This window comes from Falco cherrug, chromosome 6 (assembly GCF_023634085.1).
Source record: "Falco cherrug isolate bFalChe1 chromosome 6, bFalChe1.pri, whole genome shotgun sequence".
Lineage (NCBI taxonomy): Eukaryota > Metazoa > Chordata > Aves > Falconiformes > Falconidae > Falco > Falco cherrug.
This window is the reverse complement of record NC_073702.1, coordinates 17,918,734-17,938,892: the sequence shown is the minus strand read 5'-3', so window position 1 is coordinate 17,938,892 and position 20,159 is coordinate 17,918,734. Positions and strand designations below refer to the sequence as shown.

The 20,159-nt window shown below is 42.3% G+C and overlaps 1 protein-coding gene across 1 annotated transcript in view; it reads right to left on the bottom strand.

The window, feature by feature from the left end:
* The window catches only part of COL21A1 (collagen type XXI alpha 1 chain), a 113,997-nt gene extending 97,489 nt beyond the window's left edge, over positions 1-16,508 (bottom strand). The window contains exon 1 of the mRNA XM_055714889.1: positions 16,395-16,508. The gene's annotated coding sequence lies outside the window, so the exon portion shown is untranslated. The remainder of the gene's footprint in view (positions 1-16,394) is intronic.
* Between the last annotated feature and the right edge of the window lie 3,651 nt (positions 16,509-20,159).

The following is a 20,159-nucleotide window of genomic DNA, read 5'->3' as shown; positions in this document are numbered from 1 at the left end:
AGCTCGGTCTTGGCCAGCGGTGGGTCCATCCTGGAGCCCCCTGGGCATGGGCTCTATTAGACACAGGAGAAGCTTCTGGCAGCTTCTCACAGAAGCCACCCCTAGCCTCCCCACTGCCAAAACCTGGCCGCGCAAACCCAGTACAGCTTCACACATCCAAACACACTGGTCTGTTTTGTCCCAGCCCTGGAGCAACAGCACATATTGAGGCGATTACCTGCTGAATAGTGACACCAAAAGAAACCAACATCTCTGAAGTAACCTACAAAGAACAAACTGATGACTGATTATTCAGGATGATTCCAGAAGCACTGCTGTTTTAAGGTATCCCTCAGTGTCTGCTAATGAACCTGTTTCTAATTTTTTAAAGAATGGTCTTTACTGAAGCAATTCAGCTCCTTGCCAGGCGTGCATTGCTACAAGTCACTAACTGAGAACCAAGAGGAAGGTCAGATGTCTTGGAGGACTCCTGGAGTGTGGGAAGCAAGGATGGGGAAACTACATGCAGTCCTGGCCAACATTGTTCTGAGGCTGTGGGATTCTAGTAGGAGACAGGAATAAAATCAATAAAATAGGAGTCTCTTCCTCTCTCCCCCATACCCAGCCTCCCTACCTAAAAGCAGAGAAAGCTGCAGGGAGATCTCAGTGCAGTCCACAACTACCTGGAGGGAAGGTGTAGAGGAGATGGAAGCAGACACTCCCCACAGCCGTAGGGGAAATGGGCCCACGTGGGAACAGAGGAAATGCCACCTCAATGCAAGGGAAACACTTTCTACCAGCAAGATGGCCAGACACTAGAAGAGATAGCGAAGTCTCCATCTTTGCAGTTATTCGAATCTGATCTGAACAAGACCCTAGCCAGCCTATGCTAACTGGGTCTGCTTTGAGCAAAAGCCAGACCAGATGATCCCAGGAGGTCCCTTCCAACCTCCATGCTTCTGTATCTCTGCAGTTCTTTTCCAGCATCCCTCCTTCTCACTCTTCAGAGTACAATTTCCAGGGCACTTGCCCTCAAGGTGTACAGCCTCCATCCTGCAGGTGTATCACCCTCTTCCAAGCTGCTTTTCTGAGCTATTCTGTTGCAGAACAGGGCCTATAAAGGTAAGAGGAAGAGCAGACAGGAGGAAGAGGTGGGACAGGGTGAGGAGAGGAAGCCCAGACATCCCTGCCCTCCTGCTGCCCCGGAGAGCAGTATGGGGCTTCAGAAGCAGCCAGTGCCACCCCTTGTATCTTGACCTCTCCTCTTGGCAACAAGACCAGCAGACAGCTGAGTAACCAGGAGACAAAGTTTAGGTATTCAGAGTACACCCCACACTGTGGGTATTCAGAGTAAACCCAGCAGCTACTCTCTATCTCCCCCATCACAGGCACAGAATATACAGCCATATTCCTTCATGTGAGAGGTCTACCCAACAACTTCCAGTTTGAAGTCAGCAATGACAAACCAGTATTTTTTGATGATGATGATGATGATGATTGATGATGATGATGATGATTGATGATGATGATGATGATGATTGATGATGATGATGATGATTGATGATGATGATGATGATGATTGATGATGATGATGATGATTGATGATGATGATGATGATGATGATGATACCTCAGAGGTCCTTAGGAAGGAATTCATCTTGTGGGCAGAGGCAATAGGAACCTTTGTAGGTGACATTCACCAGCTCTTCAGCTTTCAACTTTCAAAGTGGTCTTTTACTGCCTGTGATTCTTTAACAAGTAGTGGTGGCTTTCCTCCTTTCATGAGTAACTCCAGCTCTTCTCTTTTGTTGCTTAGGGGTCAACGTTTGTATTAACATGTTAAAAATGTTCCCTACAGGTGTCTGTGTGCTTGAATTTTCACATATGGTACTTCATCATTGGATACATAGCTCCATATCTGTATCATAACTGTCTAGCTACCACATTCTTGGTTTACGATGAGCCATACCCTTGGTAATGCTGGTAAGTGATTTCCCTCTACTAAGCTTGCAGAAGTACTCTCTCATCTCTGCCTATGAAAACGTCCCTGAATCCTGTAATACCACTATAACCATTTACTTCCAGTATCTTTGCCTCTTCTTTTCCCTCACTGCAAACAACTGTGATATCAGCCACTATTTTAATCTTCAGACATTCACTGATCAGGATTTAATACTACGACAGGATTACAACTCCAAATCTGCACGATACCATGAGGAGTACCCCTCTCCATTCTGAGAGGTGTTTGCTTTTCCAATTAGAACAGTTGGGGCCATGCAGGTTTGCTATGCATTTGGAAATTCTCAGAAATCTCCATGTACGAAACTGCAGCCATTGCAGACAATTCCCCGCAAGCTGGCACTGCAAGGATGGAGTGGGGGTGGAAGGCAGTGCAGCATCCTGTTCCATCTTGCCAGGTTACAGCACATGGAAAGAAGGCAAATTCTTTCCTCCCACTCTTATGTCTATGAAGAAATCTTCAGTATATGGGTCAGAGAGTCATCTGGGCCCCAGGGATGAGATTTGCTACTATACTCATCAGTGATCCCAAACAGTCATAAGCACTCGTCACCCACACACCTCTTAGGTTTTCACCAGGAAACCAGAAGAAATAAGGCACTTCTTTTTTCCCCTCTTTTGAGCAATAATTAAATATTATTTAGCATAAAAAGCATACTACCTCAGACTACTCTGACATTATACCTTTTACAATATTATAGTCCATACAGTAAATAGCTGAAGACTTCCTCATTCTGCCTCCTTTGTGCCATTCCACTTGCAACTTTTCTGTCCAGCTTCTGCCCTTTGCTCCTTTTTGACATTATGGGGCCTAGAATTTGTTAATAATTCAGGACTATCACATTTCTGAATCAGACAACTCGATTTAAATTAGCAATAGGTGAATTAAATGGCCATTAGAAGTTACAGCAGTTTAGGCAACATTTTTTCTTTCAAAAGCACAGATCAACTTTTCCAAAGCAGTTCCCATATCTCAAAACACACAAAACATTTGTAACTTATTTTCCATATAATCCATTAAGAAATATCTACTGTCACCAAGGTAGGTTGCAAAAGAAAGAATAAAACAACATGGTGCACTTGCTAGGACCTATGACAAGTTGCTTATGCTGTATATTGATGGTATCAGAAAGGTAATGCTTTCTTGCATAAACAGGTATATAACCTACCTTTCAGAGGAATCCCACAAATTAAAAAAGCCGATTTTATAATGTCATAAATCTTAATTCATGGTGTTTAAAAACAAAAAAGTTAAAGAAATACAATATGTTATTATTCATGCCAGAAATTTGACATTTCTAAAGATGCCAGATGCATTTTCAGACATATTCCAGAGTTATTCAAGTTGAGATGTTTGGGGGTTTTTAAATGTCAAACCGGTGCCCTTAGAAAAATGGGTAAACTTGGGGTTCAATTGTTTGTTTTAAAAAGCTGAATTTATATACAAAAGAGAATTCTAACATACTCTGTGTTCCCAAGAACACTAAATCTTGAGCATCACTTACACTATTTCAGAGCAAACACAGTGTTTCCAGGGTTTAGTCTGGCACTTAAAGCTAAGGATTATACAGCTGGACACAAGCACCATGCATGAAGTCTTAGTGACTTCATATAAAGAAGGCTTGTGGAGATAAATTAATCTGTTAAATGTCAGTTCCAATTTGTATTTCTTACAGTAAATGAAAAGCCATGGTCAAAAAGTATAAACAGCACAGGTTTTTCAGACCATGGTGTTCTGCAGCCTCCCTTTTGGAAGCGACCCTTTTTAATTATATCCAATCCTTAACCTTCTGCAAGCACTCCTAAGAGTTTGACCATTTATCACCAGAACACTGAAGATGCTGGAGGTAATATCAGGTTTTTACATTTTTTGTTCCAGTTAATTTTTAAATATTTGATGCAAAGTAGGTACTTATAAAATGAGGTGGTGCTAGTGCTTGTCACAATGCAAACCAAAACCTTCAGATTAATCTGAGTTCAATGCCTGCATTTATGCTTTTATTATATTTTTATTATTATATTTATTATATTATATTTTTATATTTGCTCTCCACGATGCATAAGACTTGTGTTCATTTCTATAGAGTTATTGGAAAATATCTCTTAGCTTTTAAATTGTGGGATTCATAAACAGTCAAAAATATAGTAAGCCAGCAGCATGAACAACCATTAAACAAATACAGAACAAGATAAAGTAAAAACGTTCTATACCCAAACTATCCAACATATAGCAATAAACAATTTATGTTAGACAACATACACAAAAAGAGATCAAAATGGATCCAGGTGAAGAGTTTCCAAACATAGTCCCTTTTATATGATGTTCCCTATCAATGAGGTTTGTTTCTGAGACAAAGTTTTAGTAGACTTAATTAACATGAATTTAAAAAGACAGGTTCAAAAATGCATTAAAGCTTGAATTCTATATTTCAGTCCTCTACTAAGGTAAGAGGTAAGAACATGGTATGACTCACAGGGGTTAAAACCTCTGTACCAGAAGGCAACCTCCTGGTGGTGAAGGATAGTCTGGAGTCAGGCACAGCCTTTGCTGAGTAAGTCTTGTCTCTCAGTGCTACAGAGCATTGCTGAGGGGCAGAGAGACACTTCTTCAGTTCTGCTCAGAGTCATCTTGAATAGGAAAACCCTGAAGAAGCTATGGAGTGTGCTACTGCTCAAAGCAGTATGAACAATGAATTTGAGTGCTTTAGTCTTGCAGCTTTCTTTCTAATACAGCAACACACACACACAATGTTTGCCATTACCCTTGACTGAATAAATCAGACTTTTCACGCAGCTTTCCTCTTCATCTAGTAAGAAGCCTAATCTCCACCATAGCTGACACATACGTATCTCACTTCAGTCCACTGTAAACAACAAATGCTTCCTGAGTGATGTGGCTTGCTTTTAGAGACCTAACACCCAAAACAAATCAGAGATCTCTAGCGTTGATGAACATCAGTTAAGCCGCAAGGATCACTTTAGAAACTGAAAATGTGATACCTACCTGAAGGCTCTTTGCAGTGCTGGCAAAAAAGGGCTTGAAACACATAATACCACCCATAGTTACACCATACCTCATACTTCTTCCCTCTCCTCTATCTAGAAGCTTACTGTTTAAACATTTACTAGAAACGTAAGGTAAATGGTTCAAACTGCTTCAGATTGAGGAAGGAACTAAACCTCAGTCTTCTTTTCTGACTAATTTTCTAACCACATGATATAAAGAGTAAAACATACTGCTTTTCATGGAGCTTGTTCAAAAAACATGTCTTAAAAATTCCTGCTGGATCAGGATCCACAGACAAGAGAAGAATTTCTACTCTGTAAACCCTTCTAGGAATCAGGCTTGTGCTAGGTACCTACTGGGAGACACGGTTCTAGACATGCCTAGCATCAGACATACAGGTGTGTAGGAACTTTTATTGACGGAAACGCAGGCATAATGACTTCCATTACCCCTGGGGTTGAGTGGAAGCAAGAGTCTCTATGGCATTTAAGTGTCAGACTTAGGCATCTAAAGTAAAAGTTACAGACTAAAGTCCTTAGGCCTTTGAGGAATGATACAGTCAAGACTCATTTCTTTATCAGAGAGCAGCCCTAAAGAAGCCAGAATGTACTAGTAATGCAGAACACAGATGCTCTGCAGTAGATTCTGTGCTTTGAAACAGAGATGCAAAATTTAACTTAGGTGCTGTTTGCTGAAAGCTGCATTCGCAGAAACCAGTGGTCTCTGCTTCTCAGTTTCATTCTTCCCATTTTTCTGTGTTCCCATGTGTCCCATGGAAGCCTGAAAATCAAGTTTCTTTATTGTGACTTGGAAATATCACTCATTTAACTTCAGCTGCATCACTGTGCTCCTTACTGTCTGCCCACAAGTAAGACCAAAGAAATTTGTCATCTCTCACCCAAAGCACTTCACTGGTTTCAGTTCCACACAGATTTTGATCGTCCATTCATTAACAGTTCACTTGTTAGCACAAGCCAATAGCAATATTACCTGATCAGAACCAAAGTACATAGAAAATTTTGTACAGAATTTAATACTAAGGGAGATCGACAATTTTGTTTTCAGTAAAGTTCAACATATTTTTCTATAGTAAAATATATTACAGCCTACGTTCTGTGCTGAAGTATAAAAAATATGTAAACTATAAAATAAAAATGTAAAATAAATACAGTATTTACCTGCAAGATGTAAAACAAGCACCTATGGGTTTAGACAAAACCAATCTTTGTACAGGTACAGTGTCACTCCTTCAACTTAAAATGACTAGGTGGACTTCTGTTTCCACTCAAAAAAAGGCCCAAATAAATTAATAGCCATCTGAACTTTCACAAAATTTGCACCTGGACTGTAATCAGCTGCATTCAGGCCTAAATAAACACTGCATGTTCTGTAGGACTGGGCCTCCAAACAAAACAAGTCAGGATGTCATCAAAATAAATAAGCATACATGTTACATTGTAAGTTTAAGTAACAGCTGTTCTATTTCCAGTTACAGAATTACATGCTGTGCTCTAACCACCACGTAACATTGCTTTTCACGTAAAAGAAACAACCACAGTTCAAAAAGTATTCTTTGAAATTCTAGTCCCTTAATTTTGATACTTTATTCGCCAAATACTAAACTACTGAAATACTGAATAAAATGTTAATATGTTCAGGCACATTTTATAGAAGCTACATTTGCCAGTGCAACAGCGGTGGTATTTGCAGGTCCTTTAAGACCACAATAGTTATATAAGTAATCTGTGAAATCTAGACACTCCACACAATGAAATAATTAATTTCATACATTTACTTACCATGTTAGAAAGATTTTGTATAAAAATGTAATCTCCTTAAACAAAAAGGTCTAATCGGAGGAATCACTGGGATGTAGCATCAACATCCAAAGATGGTGTGCATAATATCATATATTGTTCTCTTACATCTGTAAGATATTGATCCACTGTTTAACTAAAACAGATTTTCTTGGTTCTAAGCCTGATTCCAAAATGTGTGATTATATTCTCTGTTCTTATACAGGCTGTACAATTAATCAGCATTCACAATCAATTTGCAAGTAACAGGATTTAGCTATCATTTAGTCATAATAACTAGCAACTATTTCATAATCCACAAGCATTGCTTTATAGTTTAGATCCTTAAAATCAAATGCTGTCATGTGTATTTTGGATCGACCTTGTTAAAGATGAAGTCTGTACCTAGACACATGATTATTGGTTGTCAGATACTAAAAGGTGAAAAGAGCATATATACAAACACAGAAAGTCAATTACTTTTCAGCCATATTGTAAAATACGCTTTCATAACAATGAAACTAAGTTTAAAATATCAACCAGTGGCAATATATAAGCAAACAAGACTAGAAAATGATCACTTTGGGGAAAAGGTGGCAAAATGTCTATGTCACAAAAAATGTAATAGGATTATTTCATAATAATTGTCATAATACTTATGAGTATTTTCCATAGTATCAAAATACTCTCTCCATCTTGGCCTAATCGTTTTCAGGAGAGAAAAGCTGCCTACTGTTTATTCAAACAAGTAAACAGGCTAATGATTTAAAGTGATTATATAGTTACTTCAGGTGTCAATCATCTGTGCTTGAGTTCTATTTCGGTGTTAGTGTAGTGTAGTTTTCAGGATGAAATCACCATATAATGAAATTTTCATATCACTTTGATTTCTGAACTGGATTTCATTCCCTGCATTTGCCCAACTCTCCAAAGGCATCCTACAAATAATTCTGCCGGAGCAGAAGACATACGTTACCCCAGCTCTGCTTAAAAATCCAAAACTGCATGTAGTCAAGTGCTGAGGAGCAGAGAGAATCAGGTCCTCTGCAAAGCACCGAAACTTTTGACGAAACAAAATGCTCTGTATTGGACAGCTCCAGGACAGTTTTGTTGAATGACTTTTTCTTGCTATTATCAGGCACCATCAAACCACGAACTACTGATTACCTATAGTGAGTACTTCACATAAGGAGGCACACTTATGCATACACAAAGAAGAAAGTCTCCTTTGACAGAAACACCTCTTCTCAGGGCAGATGCCTCATTTAAACCCATACTGGAAAAGAAAATAAGAGACAAAATAAATGGAATTACTTTACTCTTTAGGAACTAAAAATTAAGCTTTTTTTCTTGGTACTGCTTGGCTTCCTCGAAGACAACTATGCGCTTCTGAAAATTAGGTGCAGCTGTCCTCTCTTTAGAGCTCCTTAATGGAATCCTCTGCATCCTCGCTTCCTTCTCCCTTTTGGCAAAAGTTGTTAATGATGGTTTCAGCTGAGTCATTGAGCATGCCATGACCATTCGGGCCTCTTTGCACAGCAAATGGACTTAATCACAGGGGCATACAATTACATTCCTTTCTCCTCATTGCAAATTCATCAGGGAATAACAAACATAAAACTCCATTGTCTGGGTCTTCAAGAAAACAAAACCACTGTTACTCCTATTCAGCAAATCTTCCTCCCGTTCCCCACCCCTCATTTTTTCCATGGTGGTAAAAAGGCAAAAAACTCCTTTATCACTTTATCATCTATTATACTGCAACAGTACATTTTTCACAGTTTAATATATTGCCAGCATTTAGATACATTTTATCTTCAGTGATTTCTCATGATTTGTGCAATTCTACATAGGACCTGAAGGACTCTCAATTTTGCTTTTCAGGAACAGAAAGAATCTCCTCCAGGTGCCTTACTTGCCATTATTTTCCCATTTTTTTTTCTCTCAACTTGCAGCCACAGCTATTAAAAAAGCCATTTAATTGATTGGGTTGGTTTGCTTGGGGTTGACATTTGATTCTCACTTTCTCTGCAAGTGACAAGGAGTTCCTGAAAGACAAAGATGACTTCTTTTCAGCAGGTGAGGGTTTCAGTTTCCCTTAAGTAAGATAATTAGGGGGGTCGTCTCTGAAAATTCCCCTCGACATGTTAACACCTTTTATTTTTGCATTTCCACCTAAAGCTTCCTTTGTTTTAAGTTGCTATGAAGGGCTCCAGTTTTTACATAGTCCCAATGTTCTTGGCTGTGCTTGTCCACATTGTTCTATCTCATGGAGTATCTCAAAAATTGTCTCACTTCTGCCCACCCAGTTCTGCTCCCTCCTAATGGAAACCTTTTAAACAAAATGTGGTGGCTACACAGATACTATTCCACTTGGGAAAGGAGGGCACACCGTTCCTCACCAAGACACTGACATTCAGGTCAGTGATATCCTGCCAGGAGTCATCTACTTTATCTTTCAGTCCTGTGCTATCAAGGCTAAGATTTTAAGAGCTGCAGACTCCCATGTCCACTTCCCATAAGCAATCAATCCTCCAATTGTATGGAAATTCAGCATTATATAAATTCACCTGGGTTTTTGATTTGGGCATACAGCCTAATCTCAGAGAGCTATTTCCCACAGAGTGGCTTTTTGTTTGGAAACATTTGCCACAGCTCAGAAAGGAATGAATTCATGACCCAAACAGTCCAGCAATGGTCCACTCCTTCTTCTTCCATCTTCAAGTCATATTCTACATAACTCACCCACCCTCTGAGTTTTTGCACAGATATGCCTGCCTCCTCCACATAGGACACTGCAGCTACACTTCTAGTGTTTATTTTCTCCTCTGCCTTTTTATTTAACTGTTAATATTATTCTAACTTCCCTACTTGCAATAAGGAAAGGGGAAATAGAAAATCAGGGTCAGGCCCCATGTGCAAGTAAGTAGGAACATGCTGATCTGGTCAAAGAGAGCCGCAATTAAAGGAAGAGACGTTTATTTAAACAGCCTTGCTTGGATCTCTAATGGAGTCTGTCTGGGTAAGAGCTCCAAGAGAGCCACCCAGGAGATCCCAGGTGGTTAAAAGACTAAGAAAAAGAAATTATCACATCTGAGGACACTGAAGGCAGTAGGTACTTTTCTAATTGCACCTCTAATTTGAACCTTTTTAAGCGTCTGATATGAAGAAAAGAATTAAAGTGCTGCTTCATACATCTTCCCTCAAGTGTACACATTACATGGATAGTCTAGAAAGCTCATCATGGGACTGTGTGGTCCCTGGCAGCTCCCCTGCTAGTCTGGCAAAAGTTCACACAATTTTGCACACTTTAGTGAAGATAAGGTTATACCACAAGATTTTAAACTGAGCTCAATAATCTGGTATGTTAATAAATTGTACTGTTGATACAACTATGTAATGTTATCTCAAGCTCTCCACATAAGATACTGCAAGCTGTTGTGGAATTAGGGAACTCATAAGGGGACAAAGCTTGGAATTACCTATTGAGACCAAAAGAAGCACAAGGTACTCTTGACAACAAAGGCTTCCCAAGTGTCTGTTAAAGGCTGAGCCTAGACATACTCCTGCTGTTATACCAACTACAGTACTCTTATGTGTCTTCAAATCACCTTAATCGGTCTCATTTTTATATGCTGCAACAGTTTCGTCTAAAAAGAAAACTTTTGGAAATCATTAACTCTGCTTAATGAAGAAAGTACAGATTGTTATAAAACATTTTGGAAAATACAAGCTGGCATGCTTTAAAAACTGTTGGATTAATCTCAAACTAGAGCTCCGGGGTTTTTTTTCCACTTCCTGTTGATGTAGGATATAAATGAGTTCAGGCAAGTTATAACATGTTTTATCATCACCATGGCTCTGAAGACTTACGGAAAAGAAAGGGGATAAGAATTGACAGTTTGGATAATGCAAATCAATACTGTACATTTGATAAGTTGGACAAAATATTAAAAATATAGAAAGCTTCGGGTAGAGTAAATGGTTTTTAAAATATACAAAAATGTTCTGAGCTACCAGTTATCAGTGTTAATGTACACTCCAACCACAGAAGTTGGGACACTCTTCATTTCAGCAGCTCATTTTCTCCCTTTCAACAACAGCTTGGATAAAGATGCTTTTCTAGTATATTCCAAAGGTAAAACCTTTACAAAAATCCTGCAAGTTTTGTCACATCAGCAAATATACAGTGTACTACAGCTGCTTCAGATGTGGATATGCCATGTCCAGACCAACAATTTTAGAGCCATCCCAGATAATCTTAACTTCCTAACTAGAACATACAAAACCCAACAATCACTTCTTTGTTCAAGGTCTTTTACACCCAACAAACCTGCACACTTGTAAGCAAGTAGTCCACTTCTACCAGCAGATTTTACCTATGCAAAAGAAGACGGGGATGACAGACCTACATCCCAAACCGTTGATTAGCACCTCCTAATTTATACAGTACTTCAAGAGGAGTGTAAATGAGGCAGCAGCAGGATCTGCTGTACATCTCTCTCATGTCACACAGGTCAGCAGGAGAAGCAAACCTTGCTCTTCAAGGTCACTGGGGTGGTGTCTTCACCTCTGCACAGTCCCCTCATTTCTCTTCATATAGCCCTTTATCACCTTCCCAACAGCCAGAACAAATGATACTGAGACCCCAGCTCTTTTCCCAAACCTGAGAGGGGGAGGAGAGTTGGCAGTGGCCAATGAAGAGGGAAAGGAAAACTGTTAGCTTGAGAAAAAATGGATGGCCACAAAGGTGACAAGAGGCACCCACAACATGGGACAGTGGAGAAGACAATGAGGAGACACGGTTTGGGTGGAAAGCGTGAAGGAATAAGAGAGATCTTGCTGCCACAAACCTCCTCAAACCTTCCCTGTCCTAAAAATACCCTGAGCCTTCCTCATACCTCTGTCCCCATGTCTATTCCCAGCAGACCCCCGCCCCTAGTGCCACAGCCAAAGGCAGATGGTCCTTACATCTCAAACCCCTCCTGCCCCAGAAGAGTTGCGATTGATCCCAACCTCTCGTCTTCCCCCTGCGATCTGCAGAACCTGCTCATTTTGCCACAAAGCTATTTATTTCTGTCTACACTGCTAAGAAGCCTCCAGCCACTCTTTGTTATTAGCTCAGTGTCTCATGCCTCAAACCAGAGCTTCAGAGCAAGCTACTGGAACTAATCATGGGAAAGAGAAAAATCTTGGAATATAGAAGTCTGAATTATGAAGAGGCCTTAAAGTACCAATATATGAGACAGAAATTTAGATTTCCTATGTGCTAATGCGGCACTCTTAACAGGCTTACTTTGAACTGACAGAGAATTCAAGGAAGAATGTAAATCTTTCACTGGCTTGAACAATAGTTTTATTTTTCACCACATCAAGTTCAAACAAACTTCCCTGCAATTTTTGCATGTTCTTGGTTATAGAGAATGTGTCTCATTCCAGTGCCTGTGTGTTTTACTTATAGCAGCTATTAACTTCTCACTATTTAGATCCAGTTTCATTACAGCATAAAACACACCAATAAAAAGATCAATTACTCAATCCAACACTGAAACGATATAAATCACACAAAATTCCAAAAGGTTGACATGTATTTACTTTGTACTCTTATTTCCATTCATAACATTATTCAGTATGATCAACATTGCTCATCTCCCTGGTTTCTATCTGCTGTTAATCACGAATAGCGTGCCTGACATCTACCCTAGAAGGCTAAATCAATCAGCGCTGCTTTAAAACAATGTCTGTGCACATTAGTGGTAACTTAGAAAAGTTTATTTTGTAAGTTTCACAGTACCCCAGTACCACAGAAACTAGAAAGAGGCAAAAAACCTCTCAAGCAATTTTGCCTATGCCCCCACGGGTCTTAAGTTTTCTTCTACCATATACTGCTTTTTTCCACAGCCAGTCCAGTTCTAAATGAAGGAACACAGAAACCTTGCAGGGCTCAGCCTGTTTTTCATGGGCAAAAGCAGGGAAGAAATGCCAAACCCCGATTATATTTTTTATTTAACAAAGCAGGATGTATTGCTATGGTGCAGCAACCTCCTGAACAATTTGCTGCTTACCCCAGAATTTTACTTTGGACTAGTGGAGTTGGCTATTTACAGGCAGTCCCTGACTGATGGAGCCATCTCCAATGCATAGATCTGTGCATGGTGGCTGCACTGGATCCTCCAGGCAGAGGGTGCCCTGGGGGCATCAAAGCCTGCGCCACTACATGCTCCAGCGCAGCCAAGCCAAGGACCTGCTGCAGGACAGGGTGCTGAACCACACACACCTCTAAAACACTCTTCTAGAGACCTTGCTGTTTTGAGTATCTGGGGGAGATAAACTCTCTGGCAATCTCCTTGTGTCCTGTCAGCCTGGGATACATGGCAAAGTTTGCCTTCTAGTCTCTGCAGGCTCATGCTTCCCAAAACCCACATCTTTGGATACTTCAGATACCCTCCACTGTGCTAATGGGTAATTGCACACATCTTCAACACAAAGTTTGGATCAGTGAAGCTTTGAAATGTGTCAGAGCACTCACAGCACTAACAGGCCTTTACTGGTCCCTTCCCACATCCCAGGCCCCATGTCAGCCCCCAGGGCCACCAGGCCCTGCCCCAGTGACACCACAGCAGGGCCACTCTCCAGCTCCCCACAGCCCAGCCACCGGCCCTGGCGAAGGTCCACGGCCTGGGTGGCCGCAGCCTGTGCCCAGGGAGGTGCCCGATGCCCGGGGCTGGGGCTGCCCCATTGCTGCTGGGGCAGTGGGACAGGCCCTGGCTGTGGGCCCTTCCCTGCCGCCCCGCCATGGGCAGCCCCCACTGCTGTGCCCTGACAAAACACATCCTTTCAGATGATTCAGGGAAACTCTGAGGGCGTACAGGGCAACAAACCGACATCAGAAAAACGGAATGCAAGACAGTGCATTTCATAAGGTGCATTTTTGTCTCTTCGAGCACTCCAGACTGCTGTGCCACCGCGAGCATGCTGGGAAGCAAGGGAAGCAGCCGAGGAGGAAGCAGCAGAAGATGCCTCAGGAACAGCGCGTTTTTGGCAGGATTACTGGGCTCAGCTCTGGTCATGTCAGCTCAAGGAAGAGAAAAAAGGCAGAAACAAAGACATCTTAATAATAGAGATGACTAAGAGCATTAAAAAGGCCTGTCCTATAAAGAGACACTGGAAAGACTGAATCAGCTTTATTCAATGCCTTTCTAAAGTAGTAAGGGCAGAACACAGGGACACGAAATAATAACAAATCACCTAGAGAGGTTAGGCCTTGTCTGTTCCCACTCTTATAAAACAGGGATGTTCAAAAAACTTAAGTGATCCTATTTTGGACTGTAAGATAATTTCACAACCACTCACTGGAAGCGAAGAATGTGGTAGAATTTTTAAAATAAATAATATGTAAATTGATAATAATAACGCAAAGAATAACATAATAAAAGAATAAAACTTGAGCTAAAGAGTAAAAGCTTCTAGGTAACGGAGGCAAGGGAAGAAAAGCACCAAGTCTCATTCCAGGCCTAATAACTGGAGTGTACAAAAACCATGTTTAATGCAGTAGGACAAACTACACTTTTCAAAATATGATTAAAAACTGAATTATAATCGAAGTAATTTCAAAGATGATGATCACAGCCAAGATAGCTATAAATTAAACTGAAGCAGTTTTGCCTCAGGGACTGCCTGAGACACACCTGTAATATGGAGGACCTGAAGGGAGCAGTGTGATACAGCTTACAGAACTGCACTTTGAAACTAACCTCAAATCTCCTAACCTTTACCCGTAAGCTGATTCACTGGTTGTGATGGTGCAAAACCAAGGTGTGATGTTCTTCAGCAGATCATCCACTGCGGCTCTTAGAACAACTGTAAATGCAGTCTGAGCAGAAGGAAGAAGAATCACAAGATCTAGCATAAAAGTCAGGCTGTGAGTTAAATATTATAAATAGATTACTGAGCTGTGTTTACCTTACAAACCTGCTTCTTTGATATGCATTATCATCACCAAGAGTGTGAGTTCACAGGCTGGTGTCCTGGTAGGCTCTGGCACCCCAGGAGCCTGTAAGGGACCTGGAGAGGTCATGTAGTGGCTCTCACTGTTAACAGAAAGGCAGGGTCACCTTTGCCCTAAGCATTTCTAGTAAATGTTTGTTAGATCTGATCTTAAAAAGCTCCAGCAAAGGAGATTCCACACCCTACCTGGTCAACCCAATGCTCAATTACCTGTACAGTCAGACAGGACTTTCCCTACCATTTAACCTAACGCCTCCTGCTGCAGTTCAGCATGCTGGTGCTTGTTACATCTCCACTGGATGTGGAGAACAGCTTGGTTCCCGCCACTCTGCAGCAACCACTTACACAGTTGAAGATTATTATCACATCTCTCATCAGTCTTTGCTTCCTAGACTGTAACATTCCAGTCCATTCACTATTTTCTCATAGGTTATGTTTTCTAGATCTCTGATCACCTCTGATTACCTTTGCTACTCATCTCCTGCCGAACTGGTAAGACTCTGCTGGAACCATAATGTCCAAAATCCCAGACAGTACCGTTACCTGACACAGACCCCAAAGTCACAGCTACCAAAAGATGCCATCACACATCTGCAACACTCCTGTTATGCAACCCAGAATGACGTTTGCCTTAATTTTGTGCATCTTTAATACACTGTATCCTATCAAAGTCTTCATGATGAAAACTGAATTTCCTAAGGAAAATACTTATCATAGCTCTTCAAATAAATGTTTTATGCCCATTACTTACTTCAGTATTATGTATCTGTATAAATATTTGAGATATATACAATAAGCACCCCCACAATCAATAAGGTTTGGAGAGAATTTCCAACTAAGTCTGCTAAGTCTAATAAACCCACAAGGCTTTCTCAGGTGCCTGAAAGCCAGAAAACTTTCAGAATCAACCAGTGGACTGGTTTCCCAGCCTGTAAAACCCTTGAATGGAAGACCAGACCCCTTCAGCACAGTAAGTCCCCCGTGCACACCTAAGCATTACCCAGCTGAAGAGTATCATCACAAGTGGCCCACAGAGCAAATTTTTCTTCCCAGGTATGGAAACAAGTATAATTGCAGTTACTACAAACTCTTCTACTTTATTTACTAAGCGTAAATTCCCATGCCAGAAACTATCAAAGAAGTTAATACACGAAGTCAGTAGCTCACTTCAGCCGTGGTACGAGAACGCAGCGGATCTCTGTACAGTGCTGAAGGACATGCCGTGCCATAAAGGATTTCACCCCGTGCCAACAAACTAAGCGAGGATTCCAAGCCAGTACAACCGGCCGGCACGCACCGCAATCGCATTGCAAAAAAAACCCGCATCGGCGGCAGCTCCCTGCTCAAAAGGGGGGCACCAACCCTCGGCACCTCAGACCCACGGCTTTCCGGCGCCCACCGCCCCCACGCCCGGGCTCCCGCGGAGGCAGCCGAGGCCGCCCCGGTGCCGCACCTGCCCGCTGCCCCCGCTCCCCCGCCCCGGCCGCCCCCCGGCCGCGCCCCCTCGAGCGACGGGAGCCCCGCAGGGGTGACGCGCGCCGGGGAGCCCGCACCTCCCCCCGCTCGCCCCGCGGAGCCCCCGCTGACCTGCAGGCGGCCGCACGCCCTCCCGCCGCCAGCCGCCGCGCCCCACCTGCCGCAGGGCTCTGCTCGCTGCGGCGCGGCCCTGCCCCACGCCAGCGCGGCGGCGGCGGCCCCGGCCCCGCGCCCGCCAGCGGGAGCCCGCCCCGCCGGCAGCACCGCCCCCCGCCCGCCTCTCCGCCGGCTGCCCCCCGCCCGGCCCCGCGTCCTGCCACGGCCCTGCCGCGGCCGGGGCCGCCGCTTTGCCGCTGCCCTGCTGCCCCGCGAGGTGCGCGTCCCCGCCACCCCCCGCTCCCCGGCAAGGGGTCGGGCGGGCGCGCCTTCCCCCGTCTGGAAGGGCACCCCTGCGCCGGGCTGCATCTGCGGTTGGCCGGTTGTTTCCTGCAAGAGGGGCGGACCCGTAGCTCGAAGTAACTTGGTGACAGGCACCTTCGTCCCAGAAGTACTTGGTTTGGGGCGCTTACTGCAAGAGTAGCGATTATTTGGCCACACGCCTCAGCACTCCTGTTGCTCGTGTGGTTTCACACTTTCTGTAGCGAGGCTGTCCCGCAAAGCTCCAGCAATCACGGCATGTCCCCCGCAGCCGTGTCCGCAGTACCACCAGAGCTCGGATGCAGAAGCCCTTCAGCTGTCCATGCAAAACTACCGGCACTTGCTGCCCAAATGCCTCCCTCCCATTCACCCCTCTGGACAACACACGCTGCAAGGTGTTGTGACGGATTGATCAAATAGTGCAAAAGCAATGCCCGGGTGGACACCTGGAAAAAATTCCTGCCCATCTTCCAGCAGTTCTTTTTCCAGGTGAAGGGACAGGATGACTTCTGCAAGCCCTGGCCACAGTGACTGCTGTGTCCAGGAGACGAGCTGGTGGGAATACCCTCTGCCTTTGGGAATTGGATCACCAGCCAGTGAGCACATGACTCTCTTATGTGGAGAGGTGTTACCAAAGCCAGGAGCTGGTGTCCTTCACTCTAGCTTCAAGAACCCCCACACTTGAGAGAGGTGTGGCAAGCCTGGCACAGGGAAAGCAGTATCAAAGACCTCTGGGGCCTTTCCCTAATTGCTCTTTATTCACAGGTTGTACCTAGATAATGCTCCTCATATCTACCCCTGCGTGTCCATGAAGGTCCTGGAGAAACCTGAGAGCTGTGCCACACGGGCCCTGTCCTCCTGTGAAGGAATGCATAGCGTATGGAGAAAAACATCAATTAAATAACACAGAAGTGGCAGCTTTCATCAGACTAGATGCCTGGCTAACACAGGTCCAAGGCTGGCAGGTAGGAAGCGGAATGCAGTTTCACTGATTCTCTGTGAATAATATATATGTTCTTCCAAATATAACAGACACCTACGTTAGAAAGCAGTATGGGTTACGGATGCCAGCAGTCCCAAACAGCAGCTCCTTGCTTTCAAGCTGAAGGTCTTCACCCCCCACCCCCCACTGCCATTGCCAGGATCTGAGGCTGTCTTGTCTTCCTGATGCTAGATGTGCTTTTCACAGCAGTACCCATGACCAGTTCATCTATTTTGTAGTCAGGGTGCACACTGCTAAGAGACCTCAGCTTCTCTCCTCCCACAGACCTTTCCAGCTTGCCTTATACCCGTGCCTGTGTCAAACCTTGTGTTTGCATAGTTGATCCAGCCAGGAGGCAAATCTGGATTCAAACACAACCCCAATATGCGTTGACATGTAGCCTTTTTTGGGGATCACTGAACAGCAGCAGATTTTTGTGAAGGAGCAAGGCAGTAAGTGCGTGCATGGCACTCTCATACACAGAGGCAAAGTGCAGGCAAACACCTCCACACTTGACACTTGCAAATAAGAAAGAAAGAAACTAAAATAATAATAATAAAAATAATAATAATAATAATAAAAAAATCCTAATCCTGCCATCTGCCTATCCAAACACAGCAAAGGATCAAAAGATGCTTTTCATTCTACATCATATCCTAGAAAGGCACTATTTGGGAACATCTGAAAGGAACATCTTTGATAGCAATTCCTTGTTTCCCATCCTTGCTCTGACCACGCATTTGGAAAACTGAGCAGCTCAGCAATGAAGTAATGTGTATCTCAGTTTCTGATGATGCAGTTTGATTGCAGTCAATGAATTCATCCACATATATGTGTGTTTATATATATATATACACCTAAAGGCATAAACATATGTATATATTTTTTTTCCTGTGTAAGACCCTCTAGAAAATAGGTGTTTAAGGGATTCTGCTATGAACTGTCATAGAGTAGACAATACCTATTTTAGCTTAAGAAGTTCAATAAGGAAAAAAATATTAATAACTTTCAACTATACCATGAACAGAGAACATAATAGCAAATGCCAGCTCTAAAGAGGGCTTAAATCTAAAAGAATCAATACTTTTTAATGTGTAGCATCTCTGGGCTATTTTTTATATGAAGATAATATTTCTATTAACAGAATGAACAATTTCCCACCATTCAGGGCCAATGTATTGTGGCTTCTTGAACATGAATCATTTGCAACTTTTGATGATGCTCTGTTTAATAAATCTGTTTCTTGAGAATCAATTTAGGAACATTAGAATTATGTATATATAAACTTTACCTTTAACAGTATCTACAATTAAGTCTGAAAAATTACAGTAGTAAAGCAGTGGTCTTAATCACAACTAGCTATCATGTGACTTAAATCCACCAGTGATCACCCAGGCTTCACTAATAATTTTTTTGTTTGACTTACACAAAAAATAGGATAGGTAAGTAAGTCTTGTTAGCCCTTAGGCTGATCATGTTAGAAGAAGAGATATACAAAAGTAGACGTGAACACAGACCCCGATCCCAATAGATCATTGTTTCGACATTATGGTGTTTATTCACTCATCAAGACTCTTCCTACATCAAAACTACCATTAAATTATGAAAATGGTGAATTTTTAGCTGATTACCTATCCATAATACTCGATATTATTTCCTAGATGGTGAGACTGAAGAGGAGGAAAAAGTAATATTCTTATGTAAAGCATAAAAAAAAAAAGGTATGGTGCCCAGCGGGGCCATGTAAAAGAGAAATGAAATGAAAACACAGAATAAAATCTAGGCGTGAATTGTGTCCAAATTAGTCATTTTGAGGTCTCTGCTACAGTCCCATCTTGCTCCAGGCAATCAGAAATTGTGTCATCCTCCTCCCACACTGTGAAAGCTCTCGATGTCTTTCTTTGTCTCAGGATTCTGTGGTTTCAAATGAAATTTCTGGTTATTCTACATCAAGTTGCATTAGCCAAGTCTATGTAGAGAGAAAACTGTTTCCCAGTGGAAACTCTCAGGAATTACACTGAGCTAAATCCATATTACATTAATATGTTAAAGATTAGATTGTTACTGACCGAGATTAAAAAAAGTACCTTTCAAAACCTGTTCTTCTATGTCTATTTTTCTCCTTCTCAAACAGGAATCGCATTCTGCAGCCCTTATTCTTCCTTGCTCAGGAAAAATTTTAATTTTGCCATTTTTTCTTCAGTGAAGTTTTAAGGAACAGAATAAACAGGAACATAGCTTTGCCGTCTTAACTGAAGAGAAACATTTAGAAAAAATAAAATGTACATTAAAGAACAGTTCTTTATTACACAGGTCTGTTTCTGTAATGACTTGCACACTAATAGCTTTGCTCAAAAGAATTACATGGTGTACATACTGGTGTGCATATTAGTATTTGCAGGGCATAGTCCTGAGGATGTGAGTCATGGAGGTAGCATGACTCATCATTGTCGAAATCATATGAAGGTCAATTCTCC